The sequence below is a fragment of the Macrotis lagotis genome, chromosome X (genome assembly GCF_037893015.1).
Source record: "Macrotis lagotis isolate mMagLag1 chromosome X, bilby.v1.9.chrom.fasta, whole genome shotgun sequence".
NCBI classification, from domain to species: Eukaryota; Metazoa; Chordata; class Mammalia; order Peramelemorphia; family Peramelidae; genus Macrotis; species Macrotis lagotis.
Window position 1 is genome coordinate 498,344,107 of NC_133666.1, and position 26,996 is coordinate 498,371,102.

The following is a 26,996-nucleotide window of genomic DNA, read 5'->3' on the forward strand; positions in this document are numbered from 1 at the left end:
TTTTGTTGAGAATTCTGAAATTTGACTACAATATTTCTTGTAGGTTTGATTTTGGATCTCTTTGTGAGGGTGATTGATGGATTCTTTCAAGGACTGTTTTTTCTTCTTGCTTGAGGATAGTAGTGACAATTTTCCTTGGTAATTTGCTCCATGATAATGTCCAGGATTTTTTTCTGATTATGGCTTTCAAGTTGGTCATTTTCCTAGGAGGTACTTCACATTTTTCTTCTATTTTTTTCAGCCTCTTGCTTCTCACAGAGTTGTTCATTTCTGTTTGTCCAATTCTAATTTTTAAGGTTTTATTTTCTTCAGTAAGCATGTTTGTTTCCCTTTCCAGTTGATTAATTTTATTTTTTCCAACTGGTCAATTTTATTTTTAAAATTATTATTTTCAGTTAATTTTTTCATAATTATCTCTCATTTTTTCCATTTTTTCTTCTTTCTTTTTGAGTTCTTACAAGAGTTCTTTTTTGGAATTGAGAGCAGTTCACCAACACCTTAGAAAGTTTCACATTTAGTCATTTTGTCACTTCTTTCCTCTTCTGAGATGGTATTTTTAATTTCCCCTATCAGAATAGTATTATCAACAGTACTTTTTTGGGGTCATTTTTGTCAGTTGAGTTCTGTTCCTATGATTTATAAGATTTTTTGGGGGGGTTGAGTTTCTGGTCCTTTTCTTTTTTCTCTGCCATTTCTGGTTTGCTCCCTGCACTAAGGTAACCTAACTCTGCACCAGCTTTCCAGGGCATGAAACCTTGCTCTCTGAGCTGGGATTAGGACCCTCACTGCTGGCAGAGCTGCACTGAGACTCTAGTTACACTGAGGCTAAAAACCTCTCACTGTTCTCCCTTCTACACTGGGCTGTATATACTCCCCTTTTACCCATTCAACAGATCTTTTCTTAAAGTTCCTTCAAATATTCCCTGAAAAGTTGGACCATGTTCTAAGGCAGAGTCTCAGTCATGGTAGGAACAAGATAGGAAACCAGACTATCTCTGGTGTAAAGCTTCAGGGTGAGAACAATAGGAAACAGTGATGACTCAGAATCTAGTTGTTCTTAATACAGGAATTCTTGTCTGCTCCCTATTAAATCTTAGTTACCCAATTTAAGTGGATTAAAATTTACTGCAGGTTAAGGTGACATGGTTTCTGCTGTTAGGATTTATTAACTAGAGGAATAGGTATCTTAGTTGTTCAAAAACAAACTCTTATGAGTTAATTGGTGTTAATTGTTGCTCAGTCAATTAGTCATGTCTGACTCTCTCTTTCTCTCTCTCTCCATATATAAATATATATATATATATATATATATGACTACATGAACCATAAGCTTCCCTGGCCCTTCTATCTTTCCCTATCTCTCAAATTCTGTCCAAGTTTGTGTTTGTTTTTTCCATGACACTATATATGCATCTAATCCTCTACAATCCTCTTCTTCTTCAATCTTTCCCAACATCATGGTCTTTTCCAATGAGTTTCATCTTTTCATTATGTGGTCCAAATATTTAAGCTACATCTTCAGTATTTGACCTTTCAGTGAATAATCTGAATTAATTTAAGTACTGACTGATTTGACCTCCTTTCTGCCCAAGAGACTCAATTCCACCAACACAACTAAAAACAGCATTTGGCTATTTTATAAGTCCAACTCTCACAACCAAATGTCACTACTGGAAAAATCATATCTTTCTCTGCAAGGTGATGTCTGTGCTTTTTTTAAATATGATTTTAGATTTGTCATAGTTTTCCTTCTAAGGAGCAATTTATTTTAATTTCATGGTTGCAATCACCATCTAAATGATCTTTAAGCCCAAAAATATAAAATCTGACACTACTTTCATTTCTTCTCCCTTTATTTGCCAGGCAGTAATAGAGCCAGTTGCCATCTTAGTTTTTTTTTTTTTATCTTAAGTATTGTCAGCTTTTACAATTTGCTCTTTCACTCTCATCAAGAAGTTTCTTAATTCTTCTTTAACCTTCTGTTATCAGAATAGTATGTTGTGTTTGTCTGAGATTGTTGTTTTTTTCCCTCAGGAACCTTAATTCCAGCCTTGATTTATCTAAGCTGGAATTTGCTATGATATACTTTCTGTATATAAGGTAAGAAGCTTCAGCCTTGTCATTTTCTTTTTCCAGTCTTAAGCCAATCAGTTGTTCCATGTTTGGTTCCAACTATGACTTCTTGACCTGCATTCAGGTTTTTCAGGAAGTAAGTAAGATCATTTAATATTTTCATGTCTTTTAGAATTTGCCACAGTTTGTTATCCACACAACATTTTTTGTCCTCAATGAATCAGAAGTAGATGCTTCCCCCCTGCCCCTGGAAATCCCATGTTTTCTCTATAATTTAGCAAATATTGGCAATTTGGCCTCTAGTTTCTCTGTCTCTTCAAAACTAAGTCTGATTTTTTATAAATCTAGGTTTACATATTGCTGTCTAACTTAGAGCATTTTAAGTATAACTTTGCTAATGTGTGAAAAGAGCACAATTGTTCAGCAATTTGAATATTCACTTGCATTGTCCTTCTATAGGATTGGGATGTAAACTGATATTTTGCTACTGTAGAGTTTCCTATCTTTGCTGGCATATTGTGTACAGCGATACTTTTTTTAGGATTGTTATAAAAGGTATCTGTTTTTAGGGTTTTAAATAGCTCAGCTGGAGGAATTTCATTGTTAGAAATGTTTACTAGGGATCACCTGACTTCTTTCTCCAGGATCTCTCATTCTAGATCAGTAACTACACCATCATTAAATTATATTGTAATCTTTCTTGTATAGTTTTTTTGGTATATTATTACCACCTATTCTTTTTTTTAAAGATTTATTTATTTATTTAAAGCAATGGGATTAAGAGTGACTTGCTCAAGGTCACACAGCCAAGCAATTATTAAGTGTCTGAGGCTGGATTTGAACTCAAGTCCTCCTGACTCCAGCTGGTGCTCTATCCACTGTGCCACTTGGCTGCCCCTTGTCACTTATTATTGATCTCAATTTTTCTGAGTCTGTTAAATACCAGTTTGCGATTTTTATCATGTCCATTTTTGCACAAAACATTTCCTTGATATCTCTTATTTTCCTGAAGAGATTTATTGTTTCCCATTTCACTGTTATTCTTTATTCTTTGCTCTGTTCATTTAAGAAAATCTTCTTTATTTCTTTTTTATTATTTAATAATTCTTGCCAGGCAGTAATAGAGCCTGGCAAAGCACCAGAGTGCTTTGTCATTTCCTTCTTCAGTGTAGGTAAAGTATTTTGTTTTTGCCACACTTGTGTGGAAGTCATGATGTAAGACCTTTCAATTATTTTCCTTATCAAAGGGTAATGATGGAGACAGAATCATTAATTAATAATTATTAATATTATTAACTATTGTATTATATATTTAAAATATACATTATAATAATTATAGTAAAATATTAATGAATCACTCTCAGTAGTTCAGAGAGCTAGGACAACCACCTCAGATTGGCTATGAACAATGTTATCCCCATCCAGAAGAAAAACAAAACAAAACAAAGCAGAAAAGAACAAACAATCCTTCAGAATCTGATGAACACTTTATAAAAATTATCTCTTATATATCTCTTTCCCTTAATCCTAATTCCTCATACCACAAATGACTAATATATAAACATGTTTATCCAAAATATGCATATATAATGCTAGCCTTACTTCATCACTGAGGGGACAGATGTTGGAAGGGAGAGTGGAAAGAAATTTTGTAACTTGAAACTATACATGGCATATGGATGAAAATAAATAAATTAATTAATTAAAAAAAACAAAGCAATGATTCAAAATAGTTAAAAGTAAGTTGGAAGGTTAAGTTCCTACTCTTTTCTTTTAATTGGAGAGCCACATGCTGAGATAAAAACTTAGTTAGAAAATTTGGAGTCCAGTGATGTTTTCAGATACAAGATAGGCAGAGAACAATTACAAAATACATTTCTTCCACAAAATATGAGACTGAGACTAATATGTCTTCTTATCCCTTTCTGTCCCCTTATTTTTTCAGATGCAATAATGTGTTTAAAATGCTTTTCAAATCATAGAATACTATATCTTAAAATTTTACCAACAACATTTATTATTTTATTTCTCTCCTGTTGTTCAGTAGGTTTCAGTTAAATGTCATACTGATATAGGTCACTGTTTTGTTATTTTATGTTTTATATTTAATGTTCCATATATTGTTACCCTGGTAGATAAAACAGATAAATTTCTTATTTCTTAAAAAATTTTCAAACTGATTTTTTTTTTGTCTGAGGGATTTGGTCAAATGCTTTGTCAGTGATATCAGTCTGTTTCTAGCATCATTAATTTGTTTAATTTTAAAGGATTTTTTTTTTGAGATCTCCATTTGTAGTACAGAGATTAGGTTGGTTATTGAAAATTAAAGACAGCAAGTTTCTGGGAATCTCACCCATGGAGAATTTCTTTCTGCCTGGGACTTTCTTTCTTTCTCTCTCTCTTTCTTTCTTTCTTCCTTCCTTTCTCTCTCGATCGGGACTCAAAAGGCTGAAAAGAACACAGCATTCCCTCAGCCACGGACTGTTCAGATTTGGTGCTCCCCCGAATTGATGCCCATGCCAGTGTGGACACTCTGGAATGTGAATATAATGTCCAAGGTGATGAACTCTTAAAAGTAGAAGAAAAATCCCTGCAAATGATGCCCCTGGAGAATAGGGACGATTTGACGCTGGGAAAATGGATTCACATTACTGGAGGTCATCTTGGTGCTCTTGCATCTTACAGTGCTTTATAGGCTTCTGGCTTTATACGGAAGTGCTGACTTGGACTCCAGGAGCTCAATTAGAAAATTCAGGAATCCAGATCCAGTTGACATGGAAATACGCCACTAAATCTAGACACCAAGGATATTTCATCTGTCCTGCATACAGCAAATGTAATATTGCTAATTGGACTATTGCTAATTGGTCTACTACTGATGCTAAATTTTATAGAGCCCTATTACCTATGTCTGCCCTCCTAACAGGACCCTCTCCTATAACTATTCTTATCTCTTCATTGGTTAATATCTCATGTTGTATCATTCCTCTCCACTTTAAGCTCCCAACATTATGGGATAAAGTAATAAGACAAAGATTAACTGATAATTGTACTACATGGAATATAAATAACTCCACCCTTAGTATAACTATTCCCGTTAATAATCAATATTTGTTTTGTGCCAATGCTTCTGTAATAACCAATCGCGATGCTTCAGTACATTATTCATTGTTATTGCCCAAAACACCACCCACCAATCATCCTTGATCTGTTTTCATGTCCCAAAATCATGTATTAATGCTTCTATTGCTCACCACAAAATTGTAGTTCATTATAATGTGTCCTTTCCACCTTTATTGCCCTGTACTAGATTTAAAAGAGCCTGGTATTACACCCTACTTGGTGGGGCAGGAACAGGTTTGGCTATAGAAAATTCTATAGATCTTGAGATCTTGGCCAGCAGACTGCGCAGTGCTGGGCGGGATGTATCTCAAGCTTTGACAATTAATGCTAATTGGCTGCCCACTACAATCCTGCTACACCAAAATACTTTAAAATACCAAGGCCAATTCTTACAAGTTTTTAATGATAGCATTCCAGCTAATATACTGATTGATACTAATATAAGTGCCCTGTTTAATTGGACCAAATGTTCTTTGCAAAACATGTATACTTTAATACAAAAAGAGAATGCTCAAAGGTTATTACAAGAAGGAGATACTAACATTTGGGAAGTAGCATTACCCTATATGGCAAATTATTGGAAACAGATCAAGCCTGAATGAGCTCAGTGTACCTCCCTTTGGTGTAGTGGGACTGTAGTATATTATCAAGTTCATATATGGAAAATGATGTGTCAATTCTATGTGATTCCTTTTGTGTTACATGATTATTTTGCTTTACCACGTATAAATAGTAACTATATAGATCAAGACAATGTAACTCATACTTAACAGGACTGTACTTTCACTAATAAAGGCATCGTGTGTGGGATGATGACTAGGCAGATGGAGCCCTGCCTTCTCTCACACTCCTCTAACCTTTGTGACTTAACTGTCTATCCTCTTTCTAACTTTTCAATGTTATATGAAGTATCTTCTCAACACATTTGTTTAACCTCTAATAATAGTACTGATTTAGCCTCTGTCTCTCAGAAAACTCCCTTTTCTGGATGTTTTACTATCATCTCTTTCTTAAACTGGCAGGGTGATGATTTTTACTTTTCCCCCGATACAGATGTTGTTAGAAATTTGACTTGCATACCCAGATTGTTACCTCTTCCCCATACTTCTTTATCTCTACAACCTTTGATTGCTATTCTTAATCAATCTCATGTCCTGAAGAAACTATTAGAGTCCAATCAGCGCGCTTTGAATAAACATCGAATACAGACTCACATAGTTGCAGGACATTTGGTCGAGGCTTCTCATTTAGTAACTTCTGATACTAATCACCATTGCTATGATTTCCTGTTTAAATCAGCAATTGCTACTAGATATTTTAACAATTTAGCTATTCCTATATTGTTGTTAATGATTTTCTTGTTATTATTATGCATTTGTACTCATATAGTCCCATCCTCATACATTTCTCATGCCCTTAAAGCCAAATGAATAAGAAAATGAAGTTTTCTTTTAAGTAAGTTCTCTCCAGCCTGTATGAGGATGTGCCTTCCTCAGGAATTTACCCCCCCCCCCCAGGCATTCCATAGGTGATTTGGCCGCATTCCAAAGATTCCAGGAGCCAGCCACTCCTGGGAATACACAGGTAGTACTGGGGAGAACTGGCTATTCTCACAATATTGACTTTATTCAAATCTTCCGGCCCCCTATGGCATTTCCTTGAAGTCTTCAAACTGATAGACTTGTAGACTTTTCCCATATTTCTATTAAAGGAACTCAGGAATCCCTCCCAACCAAATTAGCAACTAGCCTTCTTTGTTCTCCACTGATAAATACTCTGAGGCTCCAAGCATTGATGGGAATCTCACCCATGGAGAATTTTTTTCTGCCTGGGACTTTCTTTCTCTCTCTCTCTCTCTCTCTCTCTCTCTCTCTCTCTTTCTTTCTTCCTTTCTCTCCCAATTGGGACTCAAAAGGCTGAAAAGAACACACGGGATTCCCCCAGCCACGGATTGTTCAGAGTTGGTGCTCCCCCAAATTGGTGATGTTATCTTTATCTTTTTCTTCTACTTTGATTATAGTATTACTAACCCTTTGTCTTTAATGTATTAGTTGCTGTATTGGATGTTATTGTAATCAATCTATTCCTTGTGTTGTGTAATTAAAATACTTTCATTCTCATGAAAAAAAAAGATAGCAGGATTCTGATGGATCTTTTTATTTTTCAGGTTGAATTTTTACTTTGCCATGCTAATTTTTTGCAAGTTGGAATGACGATGAAGATTTTAATGGTGGTAGTGATATGATGAAGACACTGACAATTTCTTTCTTTTAATCTTTATACTCAATGGAGTTCATAAAATAATGGTTCTACGACAAGTCACTACCCTTCTTTTTTCTTTTTTGTTTAGTGTTTGGTGAAATATTTTCTAAATGTATTAAATGATTTTTTTATTATTAAATGAAAATATTGGGTTGTAAGCTAATATTTTATACATTTATTGAAATCATCCTCATAATAAATAGTCATAAATGGGATTACCAATAACTCTTCCTCTTTTGATTTGTTTTTTCTTCTCTTAAGTCTCTATTTTGAAAAAAATAGAGTTAAATAACTTGCCCAAGGTCACATAATTGCCTAAGTGACTTGCCCAAGACACAAGATAATAAGTGTCTGCGGCCAAATTTGAACTCACAAAAGAGGAATCTTGCTGAATCTTGGTCCTCTAGCTGCTGCACCATCTAACTACCTCAAAGAGGGGAAATTACAAATTTCAATTGAAATAGTCCCACCAAATAGGGAAATGGAAAAAATGATTAAACTTATTAAGACACGATCAGTGTATTGGAGAAAGGTACAAAAAAAGGCTTATTCTCATAGTATGTATAAGAAATTTTTGGTAGAAAGTAGGAACAGAAAAGACATTTGGAAAAGATAAATAGAAATAGATCAAGTGAAAAGAAGGAGAAATAAAATGCCTGGTATAGGGGAACAAATCAAAGAATGACTAAATGCATAGGACATGTTCAAAGGCTAGAGAATAGTCCAATTTTATTATAGTATTCAATCCATAGGAAGAAGTGTTGTAGATGACCAAAACCAGTTAGAAGTTTGGAAGCTGGGGGTTGGGAATGAAGAGATGGTTACAAATTTTACATTTAACTGTGGAACAATAGGAGTCAATTTACATCTCAGAAGCAGACAATAGTCTACACCCTAACAAAATTTAACAGCATAAAAGATTACAAAATCTGTTTCCAATCACAGATCTCCCACGGTCACAATTCTCTGCATCAGAAGTAATTAAGATACAGCTGGAAAGTTAAGGTTGTACCAGATAATGGTTCTTTCCTCACCTTATTTATTATATTCTCTTTGAATTAGGTATATATTATCAAGAACCACATTTTATTGCAGCATATCATTTACCAAGTTTCAATGATACTTCGTCATGAAACTGAATCCATTTTGATTTCAAAGCCCTAGTTCACCTTACTTATTGTCCATTTCTTTTCCATTTATATATAGAAATAAGAAATCATGGTTGTTATTGAATGTGCTCCACTTGAATTTTATCTTCTATGAATTAGATGAATATGAGCTAGATATTAAAGTATCACAGAACTCCATCTCTTTCTCTTTTTCATTTTCATTGTAAAGTCATGTTTATCAGATTCATGAGATTCCAAGCAAATATTTTTTATCTTCTTAGGTATTCATCATCTCTGGATACAAGTCCATCACTTTTAGATTTGATGCTATATTCTGCAAATCAAAATGTTATTTTCAGGTGTCATCTTCATAGTTAGAAGCTAGCTTTCTAAAGCCATTGCTATTTTGGAATGCCCCAACATAAATCAGAAGTAGAGAAGAAAACATTCTCTGTGCTCTAAAATATACTTCTGAACAAAAAGTATGGTCTTCTTGTAGTGATATAATTTGTGCTTTAATCACAGAAATTGAAAGTGATGATTATATTGGCTAAGATTTTCAGGGCTCCTTTTCGAATCCTGAATTCCTGCCCTCTCTGGTGATTATGTCAACTGAACAGATAACAACCTGGGACCTTTCAGTAGGAAATGAATTGCATCCTTTTTCACTGATCACTACTTGATCTTACTGAATGGTATCTATGTATCTATCCTTGGCAAATTAATGCAAATAAATCAATAATAATAAAAAAAATCTGAGGTATTCCAGCACTAATCTCTCTAGGGCAACCCCCAATTTCCACATCTATCAATTGACAATAATAATAATAATACCCTTAAAAGAAGCAATGGGGTGACTCAGTAGATAGAGTACAGGATTAAGGATGAGGAAACACTGAGTTCAAATCCTGCTAAGAAATATACTAGCTATGTGACCTTGGAATTAACCTTTTTTTATCCTTCAACTGTAAAGTGGAGATAATGATAGCACCCATCATTATTGTGAGGATCAAATGTGATAACATTTATTATACATTTTGCAAATATTAAAATGCCTTTTAAACCTTAATGTTTTATATAAATGCTAGCTATTATGTATATATATATATATATATACATATATATGTATGTATATATATAATTTTCTTTCTTAGTAATAACAGTAGTAACAATAGCACCAACAACTCTATACTTTCCTGCATTGTTGCTGATGGAATACTAGTCCTAGGCCATGTCCTCCCCTGCCCTCGATTTAGGAAATTTTTTTTTAAATCTTGGGAAAAAAGACTTTAAATAACATTTGAACTTTAAAAAATTGCCAGGAGATATTGCTTTAAAAATAATTTATCCTCATGAAATAAAAATATTTGAAATGCAAATCTCCCATTTCACAGGAAGGACTCAAGTTTTCCAACACTTTCATTTTCTAATACCTAATCAATGTATCCTTCTAATAGAAAAGTAAACAGACCTGATTTGCAAATTAGATCTTTGAGTTTTCCAACTACAAAACAAAGATCATATGGCAATGCCAATGAATGTGAGGGTAAAATGCTCTTAAACTTTAAAATACTATGTAAGCATAAATCTGAATTTTTTCCTCTTAATAGTGTTTCCCCTGTTCTCCTACCTTTCTAAGGATAACAACATTAACCAGAATGAGAATGAAGAAATGTGTGGTCTCTTTGATGAACAGATACTAAATTATTTTATTCCATGCAAACTATTTGTCTTGTTGTGTATCTTAAACTAAATAAACATCCTAGATTTCTTCATAATCTAAAAATTTGAAATAATGAATTTAACAACTTTTTTAGATCACTGACTGTGGGAGTATTTTTTCATTTGCTTAATTATTTATTTAATAAAACTATACCCTAAAGAACAAAAGAGTTTTGATCTCTTCAGGGAAAAACAGGATTTTTGTTTGGTTGGTTTTTTCCCAGAGCAAAATTATAATCACAAAATTGTAGTGGAGGTGGAAGACAGTTATTATTTTATTATTTTTATTATTATAATTATTATTCTTAGACCTCTTGTTTTTCACTTGCATGGGAAGCAAGTTAATATTAAGCATCCTTTTTAAATCTTTACAAAATAAATTTCCTAGATCTATTAATGCCTAGTATGTCAATTAATACCATTTCTTCCACCAACTATATATATTTTTCTTTTATGTCCTTCCAGTCCAATCAATTATTCACTATCTTTAACAAAGTATATAAACTGATAGAAGAATTGTTTCAGTGAACAAATTTTGAGAAGCACGTTTTATTTTAAGACTTAAGTTTTCCACATTTTGTTGACTTCTTGATATTTCACTTTCTTAGATTTTAGAAAAGCTCTCTTTAAGTAGTTTGCATTAAAAAGTGTTTATGCCTATATATTAACAAAATTTACAAAAATTGTACAACTACCAATTTTTGATCCATTTATTAGACTCTAAATACTTCCAATATATATTACAATTAAATGAATTGATGCAAAGTGAAGTGAGCAGAACTAGGAGAATATAATATACAGTAATAGCAATATTATACAATGAAGAATTATGAATGGCTTAGCTAATCTCAGCAGTACAAGGATCCAAGACAATCCCAAAGAATTCAAGATGAAACATTTTATCTCCCTCCAGAGAAAGGACCCATATCATCTTAAAGCAAACCAAATAATTTTCTTTCTTTCTTCTTTTCCTTTTTCAAACCTTTTTTCTTTTTGTTTTTACAAGGCAATGGGATTTTCTCAGGTCACACAGCTAAGTAATGAGGTCGGACTATTACTCCACCCAACTGCCCCTCTTCAAAGTCTTCTTGTACAAAATGGCTTATATGGAAATATTTTAAAGGATTACATGTGTATCATTTATATCAGATTTCCTACCATCTCAAGGATCTAAAAAGGATTGCGCAAGTTCTTTTTGGATATCTATAAATATCTGTAATTTTAAGTTTTTCTTCATTCATAATGTTTATCTTTTTTAATTTTGGTGACTGATTTTGCTTTGTTTTTAATGTTCAAGGTCCAACACCCTGGTAACCAGTAATCCCACATGTAGCTCTGCTAGCCAGAGTAATACCTAGATGTGTGAGCTCACGGGTAGTTCCTATGCCCAGATGCATAGGAGAGGGAGGAAACTCCACTCCTACAGGGAGTATGTCATTTTAAACAGTGAAAAACCTGTTATTTCATCTAAGAAGACCTGGAAACCTAGAAATATTTCAACTCATTCATTCTTTCTTTAATTTACTATATTTTACATGGAGTGTTATGGTGATCAAATTAAATAAAGTAATTGAAACACATAGATAAAACATTATAGAAGTTTATTCTATCCACAGACTTTCAATATATATATATATATATTTAGTCACAGATGTTTGGGTGATCTCTCAAATTGGTTTCATTCATCTGGAATGATAGTTTCTCATTTCTTTTCCTAGAAGCACAAAACTATGACTATATATTTTGCCTCACTAAGACATGACAATGAAGAAAGGATTCATGAATTTTTTAGAACTCACAAAGAGAATCTCATGGCTGTTTAACTTGAAAATCAGCACTGTAGTTATTGTGCAGTCAAAAGTCAATGACACGGAAACACATTTTTCTAAAATCTAAAAAAAACTTTCCTTTTATCTTCAGCCCATGTAAATAATCTTTCAGATTGAATGTGATAGCTCTTGCATGAATACATACTTTTTGATACTTAATTTCAAAAGTGCAAGTGCATTTGGTCAACATATCTTGGTTTCTGATTGGCACAAAATATAATCTCCCTGAACAAGAAACAAACTGTCCTCTTAATCTGGTGCAGGGAATTATGCTGTGATTAGAAACAAATTTTGTTGAAAGAATAATATTGTTGGTGCCTATCTGGGAAGCTACCTGATGTTCAAAGTGACTTATTGTTAAATGTGAATTTGTCAAGATGGGAACAGCCTTAGCTTGTTCACCTTCCTTCAGCTTCTGGTTTCCAGTCTACCTGACCTTGGACTTTGATGGGTCAAGTTTACTTTGGTGTGACAGGAAATGACGTTTTGTACTCAGAGGTCACACACCTTGGGACAGTACCTAGCTTGCTTATAGGAGAATAACTGGAGTAGTGCATGCTCCCAGCCTAGGCTCCCTGGAGAATCATGGGTCTCTATGTCATATGACCAGACTAAGCCAGCACTTATGGCTCTCTCTCCTCCCCCTTCACATTCAGCTCAATCAAGTCTCCTGGTTATTTTCCTTTTTTTAACTTTCATTTTACCTCAGAAACCTGGCCTTGTTCTTTACTATTTAATCTGTCCTCAAGAAGAGCAAAGATTTTAATCTATATATTTTGCAGACTTTTATAATAAATCCTGAGCAGTTTTAAAATTCCAGAGCTGTATGTGAATTCTTTCACCTTCAAGATCTCTCAATCTTAAATTGGAGACTCCAATCCCTGGCAACAAATCTACAATACCAGACAGTGCCTGACATGTAGGAAGTATCGAAGAAACAGTTACTGAATAGAGATAAATTTAGACAAATAAAAGGTTATTAAGTTTTTCTTTTAAGTTTTACTGGGAACACTTATTCAGGAGTTATCTCATAATTGAAGATTCTTAGTTTTCAAAAAGAAATAAAAATCACTGAAGAACATAGCTTCTATAATTGGTTTTATCTGGTTGAAAAAAAGCAATACTAAAATGTGGTCAGTGGGAGAAATGTCCAAAGAATGATTCACACAGCTTATCTCGCTTCATGCCTCCTTTCCTACCTCCCTTCCTACCCTCCTCCCTCGCTACCTCCCTTTCTCCCTCTCTCCTTCCCTCCTTTCCTCCCTCCCTTCCTTCCTTCCTTCCTTCCTTCCTTCCTTCCTTCCTTCCTTCCTTCCTTCCTTCCTTCCTTCCTCTCTATTATTCTATTATCTGTTCAGTTACCTGGTTATCATGTATCTGTGTCTTTGATCTTCATGTTAAGTAGAAAATAATATTGACTCCAAATGACATTTAAAATTAAATTAGCATTGGATGCATGTAATTCTATCTGATGAAAACTTTACAAACTCCCTTTCAAATAGCCTTATTTAGTTGCTCTATAACTGAGAACATTACCTTCATATTCTTTTTGTCTATTGAATAGAAGTATGCCATGGGAAACTTTATATTTCAAGATAAACTCAGCAGGTGATACCATTCAATCATATTTATCCACACCTAAATTCTTCTCGGTACAGATTCCCAAATATATTTTTTCCAGTTTTTTTTCCTGAAAGTGATAGTCTCTCCAATTCCATTTTCTTTTCTTGCCCTACTTTCCCCTCTTCAGAACTTACACAAAATTAGAGGTTTCAAAGTAAAGTAAGTAGTTGAAAAATAAGAAGCTATTTTTTAAACTATTTTTTCTTCCTAAAGGCTGAGATTTTTTGTTTTTCTTTTAAGTTAAAACCAAGGGTATATCATTTTGAGAATTTTTTAAAATTCAGTGGTCCCTCCAAAGAGTAAAATGTTTAGAGCAAGGATGCAAAGAAAATATCTGGATTATTTTTTCAAACACTATATCCTTTTGGTCATAATATTATGACATTATAGTTGTAAACACCCTGTATTAGTTAACTAGTTAAATTTCTTGTTATTATAGAAGATAAATGTTGGTCTCAGTTAAGACAAGTGACTTGCCCAGAGTTATATAATAAATAGTATATCCATGAAGTCCCATGTCACAAATAGTCCTCTTCCCATTATCTTGACCTAATACTCAGGTTAAGGAAGTCTTGATGTAGCTCAAACCAAGGGCTCAGCATATTTGAAAGACATTCTGTTTAGTGCTATTGCTTAACTTTTCATTATAGTATTAATTTTTAAATTAATACCTGCTCATTAAAATCATATTTAAATGTTATTTAATATTTAATTTTACTCAAATAACTAATTATTGATTATATTGAATGGCAATATTTTATTAAACAATTATGATTAATTAATATAAACTATTATTCAAATATGTAATTTAATATTATTTAATATTTAAAATATTTGAATAATTCAATTTTTATATTTTAATATTTAAATAATAAATTTTAATTACTCATTTAATTCTCACTCCCTATTCTACATTTCCCAAGATAACATAATTTGAAATATTTATTAGTTTATTTTTTATTAAAAATTTATTTATTTATTTTGAATTTTACAATTTTTCCCCTGATCTCTCTTCCTTTCCCCCATCCCCCCACAAAAGGCAGTCTATTAGTCTTTACATTGTTTCCATGGTATACAGTGATCTAAGTTGAAAGTGATGAGAGAGAAATCATATCCTTAACAGGAAAACATAAAATATAAGAGATAGCAAAATTGCATAATAAGATAATGATTATTTTAAAATTGAAGGTAATAGTCTTTGTTCAAACTCCACAATTCTTTCTCTGGATACAGATTGTATTCTCCATTGCAGATATCCCCAAATTGTCACGTTGGTGGAATGAGCAAGTCCATTAAGGTTGGTTACCTTTCCCATGTTGCTGTTAGGGTGTACAATATTCTTCTGGTTCTGCTCATCTCAACCAGCATCAATTCATGCAAATCCTTCCAGGCTTCCTTAAATTCTCGGGGGAAAATTTTTGCATTCTAAAAGAAGGTATTAGAGCAAGTTTCTTCCTCTTTTTTAAATTTATTTTTTTATTTTTGTATAAATGATATTTTTATACATTACTAAACTATTTTTGTTTAAGAGCAAACATGATACCCCCTCCCTCCAAAAAATAGACCCTCATGACCAATATAGTAAAGGAAAGAGAAAAAATAAAAATAAAAATAATAAAAAATGTACTTCAGTCTGTGTTTCAACACAACCAGCTCTGTCATGGGTGGATCACATTCTTTATGATAAGTCCATCACAAAAGCTATTTCCATATTTTTTCACCATTGCAATTGCTGATCACAACTCCCTCCATTCATACCTCCTCACTACCATATACTATATTTTCTCTCTCCTTTCACTCTGTCCCTCTTCGTAAATGTGCTGTAGGGAAGCTGAGTGGCACAGTAGACTGGACACTAGCCCTGGGGCCAAGAGGCCCTGAGCCCACATACCAACCCTTAGACCCAGCAACCACCTGACCCTGTGGTCCTGGACAGGCCACGCAATCCCACCCCCTTGCAAGAAGTAAAGAAGAAAATGTGTTATATATGACCACTCTCCCCCACATTCCACCCTCTCCTCCATCACTCACATCCCCTTCTTCCCCTGTCCTATTTCTCTCCTTTTTACCCTAGATGTCTATACCCCAATGAGTATATATGCTGTTTCCTCTCTGAGCCACATCTGTTGAAAGCAAATGTTCCCTCATTCTCCCTTGTCTGCTCCCTTCCATATCATTGCAATAGCTCATTGCAATGATTTTAAAAAATCTTACTATATGAAATATCTTAGCCTATTCCACCTCTCCTTTCTCTTACTCCCATTACATTTACATTTTAGCCATTGACTCCATTTATACAATATATAATATAGTCAAATTAACCTCTCTTCTGTGCTTCATCTATAAAAGCTCCTTCTACCTGCTCTATTAAATGAGAAGTTTCTTATGAGTATTATCAGTATCATTTTTCTATGCAGGAATACATGCAGTTCTTCATCATTAAGTCCCTCATATTTTACCCTTCTCCTCTGCTTTCTATGCTTCACCTGAGTCCTGCATTTGAATATCAAACTTTCTGTTTATCTCTGGTTGTTTCAACAGGAACAATTGAATTTCCCCTGGTTCATTGAGAGCCCATCTTTTCCCCTGGAAGAGGATGTTCAGTTTTGCTGTGTAGTTGATTCTTGGTTGCATTCCAAGCCCCATGAGCCCTTAATATAGTTGCTGTTAAGTCCTGTGTGATCCTGACTACAGCTCCATGATATCTAATTTGTGTCCTTCTGGCTGCTTATAATATTTTCTCTTTGACTTGGGAGTTCTGGAACTTGGCTATAATATTCCTGGGGGTTGGGGTTTTTTTTGGATCTCTTTCGGGGGGGGGGGATTGGTGGATTCTCTCATTTTCTATTTTGCCCTCTGCTTCTAGAATATCTGGGCAATTTTCCTGTAGGAATTCTTTAAAAATTATGTCAAGGCTATTTTCCTGATCATGACTTTCAAGTATCCCAATAATTTTTAAATTATCTGACCTGAATCTGTTTTCCAGATCAGTTATTATTTCAGTGAGATGTTTCAGATTTTCTTATAATTTTTCATTCTTTTGTTGTTGAAGTATTGTATCTTGACTTCTTATAAAGTCAACAGCTTCCTTTAGCTCCATTCTAGATCTGAAGGATTTGTTTTCCTCAGGGAGCTTTCTTATCTCTTTTTCAATCTGGCCAATTCTGCTTTTTAAAGCATTTAAAGCATTCTTCTCCTCAATAACTTTTTGAACTGTTGTATTCATTTGACCTATGCTGGTTTTTAACATGTTATTTTCTTCAGCATTTGTTTTGGATCTCCTCGACTAAGTTGCTAACTTCTTTTTCATGTTTTTCTTGCATCTCTCATTTCTTTTCCCAATTTTTCTTCTATCTCCCTTACTTGATTTTCAAAATCTTTTTTGAGCTCTGTCATAGCCTGAGCCCAATTTCTGTTTTTCTTGGAGTCTTTAGATGCAGAAGCTTGTACTTCCTCATCTTCAGATTGAGTATTTTGATCCTTCTTGTGATAATAGACAATATATTTCTCAATGGTGTTCCTCTTTTTACTCTACTAATTTTACCAGCCTGTGCCTGGTTTTGGGGTGCTTCCTGAGCTTTTGAGTATTATCGGGACACCCCCCTCACAAGGATCTCAGTGTGTGAAGCTATCTTCCCTCCTGGTCTGTGAATGACTGACCGCAAGTGCCCAGCATGGGGCTGAGGTTAGGAGGGGGCACTGCTGTTCTATGGCGGACCTAGACTGTGATCAGGATCTGAATGTGGTCAGAGCCCCAGAGTCCTGTTCCAGGTACAGAGGACAGACCTTGGAAATCTCTCTCTACTCACCTACCTTTGGTAGGCTGAGCACTCAAGGCTGAGGGGCTCCTGCTTACCAGCTGTACCTGCTTCCTTTTCCTGGATCTTAGCTGCAGCTGCCACCTTTGCTCACTGAGTGCCCTGAGGTCTGGGCTTCACACACACACTCTGGCAGAGTTCCGCCTGCTGACCTTCTAAGTTGTGCCTGGTACTACCTGGGGTGTAGATCAGGAAATTGCCCCCACTGCTGTGAGCCCACTCCCAGGTGACCTGGGCCTGCCTCCGGGAGGCTAAAGTTCCTTCACTCTGGTGGGCTGTCCCTCTAACCCCATGGAGCAGAGCCTTTCTACTATTTTCCAGGTTACCTTGGGCTGGAGAATTGTCTCACTGGATTCCTCTGTGGGTTCTGTCTCTCAAAAATTTAGTTAGAGTCATAATTTTATGATTTTTTTAATATCATAGAGAGAGCACCTAGGAGAGGCTCTCCTCCTGTCGCCATCTTGGTTACACCTCTTCCTCTTTTTCTTCTTACTTTCTTTATAGAATCACTACACTGGGTAGGACTTCAGACATCATTCATCCTGTACCTAATAACTGAATAGCAACCTCAATTTAAAACTTCTTCAGAAGTGTTCATCTAGCTTCTTGATCTTCAACAAGAATAAAAGCCACTCCTTTTTGAAGTAAACCTTTGTACTTTGATAACTCTAATTGTTTTTAAATGCTTACTTAAAATAACCCCCATAATCATCTATTTAACCTATAATTTTGATCTATTTTGTCTTTTGAATTCAATAAGAAGTCTTAGCACTCCTCCAAGTGACAGCTTTCCAAATGGTTTAAGATATTCTCCTTCAGTTGTCTTTTCCAGGTTAGTACCTTAGGTCTGTCAATGAACTCACATATAATATGGCTTCCATTTCTAATTATCCTGATCACTTTCTTCTCACAGATTTTTTTTTTTAATTGGGGCAGTTAGGTGGCATAGTGGATAGAACACTGGCCCTGGAGTCAGGAGTACCTGAGTTCAAATCCAGTCTCATATACTTTATAACCCCATTGCTTTGCAAAAACTAAAAAAAAAAAAAAATGGCCATTTACCTTGTAGAAAAATGAGCCTGGGAGCAATAGATTCCAACCCCTTCCTACCCTATTTCCTCATATATATACATAATTTATTTCAATGAAGATAAACTTATTTAAACACCTACAAACACCAAAATGGCATTTAGAGATACCTAATTGCTCTCATTGGAAATTGGCCAGCAATATTAGATACTGAATCATTTCTTGAAGCTTTTTTTCACAACATAATAAAATGCAGGGAAACAGATATAAAAAGACAAATTTGTGAATATTATAATAATCATTCTTCAGTTTTAACAGTTGGTAGAAAACTTGGCACTAAAATCTTAATGTACATCTTTGGAATCATTAAAATCAAATTTGAAATACATAAACCATAAATTCTTTTTTAGTTGCATATCCCTTTAAGTGATTTATATATTTAACATAATTCAAATTTTTACAGATAGGGACTGAATCCCTTTGGTTCTTTAAATGAATTGTTGGCTACAAACTAGCTCTGCAATCTTAAATAACAGGCAGAGGTAAAAAAACGAAACAAAAAATAAATAATGAGTTCCCAAGTTACTAAACAAATGTAATTTGAAATGGCAACACAAAGTGGTGTTTATTAAATGAAAAAATTGAAAAAATATACAAAAAAAACCTTGAGTCACCTGGTCATTTCCTGGATAAATACCCAAGATTGTTTTTTTGTTTTGGGTGGATAGTAAGTAGCAGTTGTTCTTCCCTTGATAAACATCAGCACAACCTCCTTAACATAGATCAGTTAAAGTGTTATATTTGTTACCTCCTAATGTTCAAGTTACTTTTATTTCTATTATGCTTTCACAAAAGGAATACTGTTTTTCTCCTTACCACAATTTACCATGATCAAGCCAATATTAAAAGTATTTAATTAAATTTTAATTATTTAATTAAATAATAGTCAGGGATTAATTTAACTATATTACTCTACTTTTTTCAAAAGGGATGTTTACTTGCACAAAATTCTCTATAGGTTAGTATTACATTTGTCACCATTCAATTCCTTGAAAATGTAGATATCTTCCTCTCAAAAACTGCTTCAACTTCAATAGGTCAGAGTTTTCAAATTGAAAACCTGGGTTAGAGAAAGGTGGAAAGGTATGGCAAAAAATAGAGGTGATCAGAGGGTCCTAAGTATCTCATAAATATTAGGAATGAAACATTATTGGAAAGATAATAATTTGCTTTTAAGTATATTTCATTATTTTGTAATATAATAAAATGAGAGTTGTGACCTTTTAAGGAACTCCTAACTTTTTACAATATATGAAATATTTCAAAATATCTATTTAAATATTTCAATATCACTATTAGTCAAATTAGTTATAAAAGCCGGTGTTGATGATTTTCCAAAGGATTAATTCTCCTTACATCAGATTTTTCTAGGCAAAAATATTGTAAAGAAGATATTTAACAGAAGAAGAAAGAATAAAATTTGAATATCACCAAGAAAAATATTGACCTTTTCTTTGCATAGAACAAAATGTTTCAATACAAGAAAAAAATCCAATGTATTCTGTAATTACTGAAAATTATCTAAATAAATAAAGGTTATTATTTAGGGCTTCTACTTCTTCAAACAATGTTATCTCCCTCAGTGTTAGGTTTTATACTTTCCCCAGTTTCAAGGTATCGTTTATGAAATTTAACTCTGATTTAAATGTTAGATATCATGATGCATGTTTAGGATGCTACACATTTGGAATCAACAATTCAAATCTCTTCAGAAACACTAGATATGTGATGGTGGGCAAATAATCTCTCAGTCTTTTTTTCCTCTGTAACATAGAGTTAATAGTAAGGGCAAAACATACCAGTATGTTTTGGTTTCAAGGTTGTTGTGAGTATTACATAAGGTAAAGTTGATACAGAGAACCATGGGGAATATTGAAATCAATTGGAAACAAATTTTGTAAATTTTTTGTTTGCATTGTTTTTTTTAAATTTTTTTTTAGGAAGACTCAACATTTATTAAGCACCTTTAGTTGTGAAAGGTACAGTGCTGAGCACTGTACCAAGATACATAGAGTGACACAGACAAACATTCAGCCCATGAGAGGGCTTAAAGGCTAATATGGATTTATGAAACACAAACAAACGATGTAAAATGAAAAACATTCTCTACTGTTCAACATCTTGCCCAGCTGTCATTCCTACCTCTCCCTAAACATAATTTTTATCAATTTTCAATTCACAGGGATTTCAATCACTATTGATTAGTTCACAGAGAATTCAACCTTGAAATGGGAAGTCACTTCATTAATACTTTGAGAACAGGGTATGAATGAGTTTGACTAATAAATGACCAGGCAGTTCAATCATTAATATTTTTCAAACAGGGCAGCCCCTAAAAGTGATGAATTAAGTACTTTTAATTTGCTGAAAGTCTATAATAGGAATAAAATTTTCCTGTATTTTTATTAGTGATTTTTAAATTGATTTATATTCCTAATTTATCAAACTTTCAAGCTGCCTAGGAATCCAGGCTGTCAGCAACTATGTTAGCCATAGTCCTAACAACCAAGTTCTCCAGGCTCCTCCCCTAATGATCAGCTGGATTTTCTCTCTATAACATAAATCTCATTTAAGTAGATGATTAAATTACAACATTCGGTCACATCTTCAAAAACTATTCCTATGTGGGAACAGCTTCACATAGTATCAGACTTGGTTTTTTTCCTCAAGTCTTTTCCTTTCCAAGACAAAAAACACAAAAACCAAGGAATGGAATGAGATGGGTTTTTTCCCTATCAAGAAGAAAACAATGAAATTCAGAACTGGATCACTTGGCCCTTTCTCTTCTTAACTCCTCCCAGTTCAAAATGCTTAAACCTCTTCATGGCAAGCTTCCTCTTAGACCTGCAGCTGGGTTCCACACAGTCAAGCCTCAGTACAATCTTTTTGGGTTTTTTTTCCCTCCCATCTGTTCAGGAGTAATCCTAGAAGCAGAGGCTTTGCCACAAACATGGGCTGCTTCAGGAACAACATAAAGGCCACTTTTTCTGAAAACTTTCTTTTGTCTGCCCACCACAACCGCTCTGCTTCCTATGGTTTCGTCTTTTCCCCAGTTCCTTCAGGGAATCCTGGCTTTTCTCTAACTGCGTCACTTTCTGAGGCTTGCCGCACTTTTTGCACAAAGTTCTGCGGATTCAGGGACGTTCACCAAAGGACAACGCCGGCTTTCCACCAAGGCTCCTCCTGTGGCCAGGCCGCGGGGGTCCCTCGGCCGAGCGCTCAGAGACGAGCGCCCGGCCGAGGACGAGGACGAGCTGCAGAAGACGAGCGACTTCGAGGGCTGACAGCGGAACACTGTTTGCTTTGTTAAAAAAAATATTCACTTTTACTCTCTCTTACTCTGTTGAAGTACTCCTCTTGACTCAGTTTGACCTTGGCCACATTCTCTTTGGGAAGTAAAGCTAGATTACACAGGGTTGAAACAACAAACACAGGCTCAGAAACCACCCAGAATGGAATCCTTGACTCCTCCCCAAAAGGCAAACTCTCCCATGTGGGACGTGGGCAACTCCCAAGTAACCACTTATTCCCATGGACCCTGAGGGGGGATTTAAGGAGAATTAGGGCAAAACTCCCCTTCTCTCTTTTCTTTGCTGAACCTGGCAGCTGGCCTGCCAAGATTAATCAGCAATCCAATTACCTTTTCTTTACTCTTCTCTTTACTTCTCTATTAAGTTCTTTTATATTCAAACTTCTTTTAATAAATCTTTATTTTCTTTTTACACCTGCATTCCTGGACTAGTAAGTGATTTTTCAAGGGAAAATACTGAACCCAGGGTAGGAATATAATTATAAAGTACTTTGCAAGTCTCAAAATGCATCAAAATACTTTGATGACCAAGAAACCATTTTGCCTTCTTCTATAAAACACTTTAAAAATTGAATCACAATGTTTTATCTTTGTGATGTTGCTGTAAATTGTTTTAAATTTTCCTTTCTTCCTTTAAACCAAATTAAACTATTTAGTGATTTTATTTCCACCTTTCAAAATAGTGCCTCATTTTAATCATCATTTTAACATTTTATGCTTTCAATTTTGCTACTCTCTCTTCTGATTTCCATGATTTCTATTTTTAAGGGTTATTTGATCTTTTAATTTCTTTGTTATTTTTAAATTGAATCTCTACTCTATTGATATGTTCTTTCTCTTTTTTTGTTGAAAGCATTTAAAAAATATAAAAATTTCCTTAAATGTCTTTACCTGTATCTTTACAATTCTGCTCTCTTATCATACTTTTATCATTTTCTTTAATGATAGTTTTGATTATTTCTATAATTTGCTCTTTTATTCTTTCTTTATACTCAATTCATTTTGTTTTGATTAATTTTGATTTTTCCAATGTTTCTACTGAATATAATTTTTTAAATATTAGAGTTGATCAAATGTACATTTATTTTTTTCTGCATTTGTCTTCGAAGCTTTTATATCTTAATCCAAGGTCAATTTTCTGTAGGTGCAATATACATCTGAAAGGTAAGTATAATCATTTTATTTCTATTTTATATTTTCAATAGGTCTAACATATCTACTTCTAAAAAATTCTTTTGAAGGTCTTCATTTATCCTTTGCTTATTTTGGATACAATTTCTCTGGGGGAAGGGGGAAAACTGAGTTTTCCCCAATTATGATTTCACTGTCCATTTCTCCTTGCAAATCAATTTTCTTTTCCCTAAAAATTTTAGATTCTATGTCATTTAACACATTTTTAGTATTTAGATTAATTCATTATGTCTTTTAATTATATCTATTTTTGCTATTGTTTTGTCAGATTGTGAAAGCTATATATTTTTCATAGAATCACCACGCTGGAAAGGGCTTCTACTTTATCTCCAACAAAGACAAAAGCCACTCCCTTTTGAAGTAGGCCTCTGTACTTTGATAGTTGTAATTGTTTTCAAATGCTTACTTAAAATAATGTCTATATTCACCTTTATTGCCTATACCTATGATCTATTTATTCTTTGAATTCATTAACAGTTCTAATCTCTTCTCCAAGTGACAGCTCTCCAAATATTTTGAGATATTCTCCTTCAGTTGTCTTTTCCCCAGGTTAGTACCTTTAGTTTCTAGCAATGGATTCTCATTTATAATATAACCTCTACCTCTAATCATCTGAACACCTTCTTCTGGCAGATATTAAAAGAATGATCATTTCTCTTATGGGAATAATAAAGGCCAAATAAACTTATTAAACACCTGCAACCACCAAAATGGCATTTGGAGATACTTAATTGCTCTCATTGGGGACTGACAGGCTCTATTAAGTACTGAATCATTTCTTCAAGTTGTTCATAATATAATAACCCCCTGGATTCCTAGTAGTAGTTAAGTCATAGGTCGTGATTTTATTCTCATCCAAAAACAACTTGGCAAAACTATCTAGGTAAAGTTGGTCCACCATGATGTGGGACTCATCTTCTTCAACTCTTTCCCTCCACACCATGGCAGCCATCACCACTACTGCTATATTTCTACTCTATCTACTCATTTTCTTTTAATATTCAGTCAATAAGCAATTATTAAGTGCCTCAAACTGTTCCATGTACTAGATTTACAAAGAAAGATTAAACACAGTTCCTGTTCTCATGAAGCTCACAAACTAATGTGGGAGACAACAAATTAATATGCACTAACAGACTATACATATAGTGTAAGTAGGAAATAATCAACACAGAGAAGACACTAAAACACTAAATTTAAGAGGGATTAAGAAAGGCATCCTCTAAGAGATGAACTTTTAGATGTGACTTAAAGGAGTCAAGGAACTTAGAGGTAGAGATGAGGAAAGAGCATTCTTGGCATGAGACAGAGAAAATGTTCACTGCTAAGAAATAGACAGATTTGGAGGAAAGTGTGGAGTGAATCAATGTTTTGGCAAGCTAAGAAGACTAGAAAGATGCCTGTGTGGAAGGTTATGAAGGGCTTTAAATACCAAAGAATTTTTTATTTAATTCTGGAGGTGAGAGGAAACTACTGGCATTTATTTTTATATGGAGATGACATGATTGGATTGTTCTTGAGGAAAAGTTCTTTGGTAGCTAAGTGGAAGATGAACTTTTAAGATGATCAAACACAATAATAAAATCATTTCCATACCCTCTATTTAATCAGATTCCCTCTATGACTTCCCAAATCTGATAGAATGTTGAGGTGATAAATCTGTTGTCTCCTCATATAAAATGCTTATTCTCTTATGATTTCTTACCTATAGTTATCTTTATATGCTTCTTGAAACCTATTTGTGTATTCTAATTTTGCTTTTTTTTTCAGTTTTTCTTGAAAGCCTTCTATTTAATTTAAAGTTCTATTTTTTTTTTTCCTTTCCAAACTCTTTGCCTCTTTATATGACTGGTTGTTAAGTCTTTTGTGGCCCTGAACAGTGTCTCCACAGTATTTATTTCCTTCTGGTCCATTGTAGTAATTTTTACTTAGAGTTAAGATCTCCAGATTTGAGTTATAATATTATTGGGACTTTTCATTTTACATTTGACTTTAGGAATAACAAACACACTCAGTTGTGCATAGAAATCTACCTTACCTTACAAGGAAGAATAAGGGCATAGGAGAAGCCATAATAGAAGATAAAAGGGAGAGAGAGGGAGAAAGAGACAGAGACAGAGAGACAGAAAGAGACACACACACAGAGACAGAGAGAGACAGAAAGGCAGACAGAGTGAGAGAGCAAAAGAGCGAGAGCATGAGCGAGAGAGAGAGAGAGAGAGAGAGAGAGAGAGAGAGAGAGGCAGCATGGGAGAAATATGCAGTTAATAACCATAAATGTGAATGTAACTATAGCAGAAACTATTCAGTTTATTAAAAAAAATAAGCAGGATAGAAACCATGGTCCCAGACATAGCAAAAGAAAAATAGACCTAATTAAGGAGATGATCAAGGAAACTGCATATTACTAAAATATGCTGTAGGCAATTAAGTAATGTCAATCCTAAATTGATATTCACAAAATGGCATTGCATATAAATTCTTAAAGAAAAAGTTAATTGTGTTATAGGAAGAAACAATAAAAGTATACTAGTGGGGTCCTCAACAAATCATAGAAGCAATCAATAATTTCATTAAAGAGAATGAAAACAATGATACAACACACAAATATTTTATGAGATGAAGACAAAGCTGTATTTAGGGAAAATTTTATTTCTCCAAATGATTACATAAACAAAACAGAGAAAACAAAAGATTAATGAATTGGCATGCAACTAAAAACAGCCCTAGAAAAATGCCACATTCATCTCTATTTTAGCCTCAACACATTTTTTTTCCTCTTAACCCCTCTATTGAGGAGCATTTCCTTAGATTCCAAATTGAAAGAGATAGAGATCTTTGCTTCCAAAATCCTTGGAAGTTCTATGATCTTCTGATCCTTGAGGGAGTGAACATGTATTTTCCTTCTTTGTCTTTCTTGCACCTGAGCACAGAAGATCTGTGATGACTTCAAGAAAGAGAATTTACTATAGAGTTGGTTTTCTTTTTTCAACTCTCATGAACCATCTGCTATAATTTTTTGTTTTCGAAAAGGAAGTCTTTCTTTGACAGATATAAAGAAGCTATAATTATGGAGAATTAATCATCTGTTTTAAAACTAAAAGGAGGGGGCAATTAGGTGGTGCAGTAGATAGAGCACCAGCCCTGGAGTCAGGAGGACCTGCCTTCAAATCCGACCCCAGACACTTAATTACCTAGCTGTGTGGCCTTGGGAAAGCCACTTCACCCCCATTGCCTTGGGGGAAAAAACAAATTTAAAATAAATAAAATTAAAAAGAAATAATTACTTTGTGATTGTTTTCAATTACCCATGTCACTATCTTCACTCTTTAGATTGTATAGTTCATAATTTTTGCAATGTCCTAGAAGTATTCAATATTTCCTTTTAAATCAGCACTAAAGTTTATAACTTACTATACTTTTTCTTCTATTTCTCCTCCTTAAATATTGTCAAGTTTTGAGTCCTTTGCAAGCATTTAACATGAACTATCACATTTCATTAGTAGTTGAATCTGTGTAGAAGGATGTCTTTCCTGTTGTGATCAGCTATTTACTTTAAAAGATTCTTTTTTTAATAATCTGTAATAAACTTTTTTATAAACTGTAATCTTATATAAAGAATAAGAAGGAAAATTTGCTGTTGGAGGAAATAAATTATCATAAAAGAGAAATGGAATGTGAGAGCACTGGACAAAAAAAATAAAAAAAGAAACGCACTTTTCCATTTGAATATCTTGTTAAATTTCCAAAGCAGAAAGCAATATCATACTTCTTTTTAGTTTTATTTTTCACTTTTTCTTCTTAATACATTTTGTGCCAAGAAATTATATTCCTTTAGATTATAAAA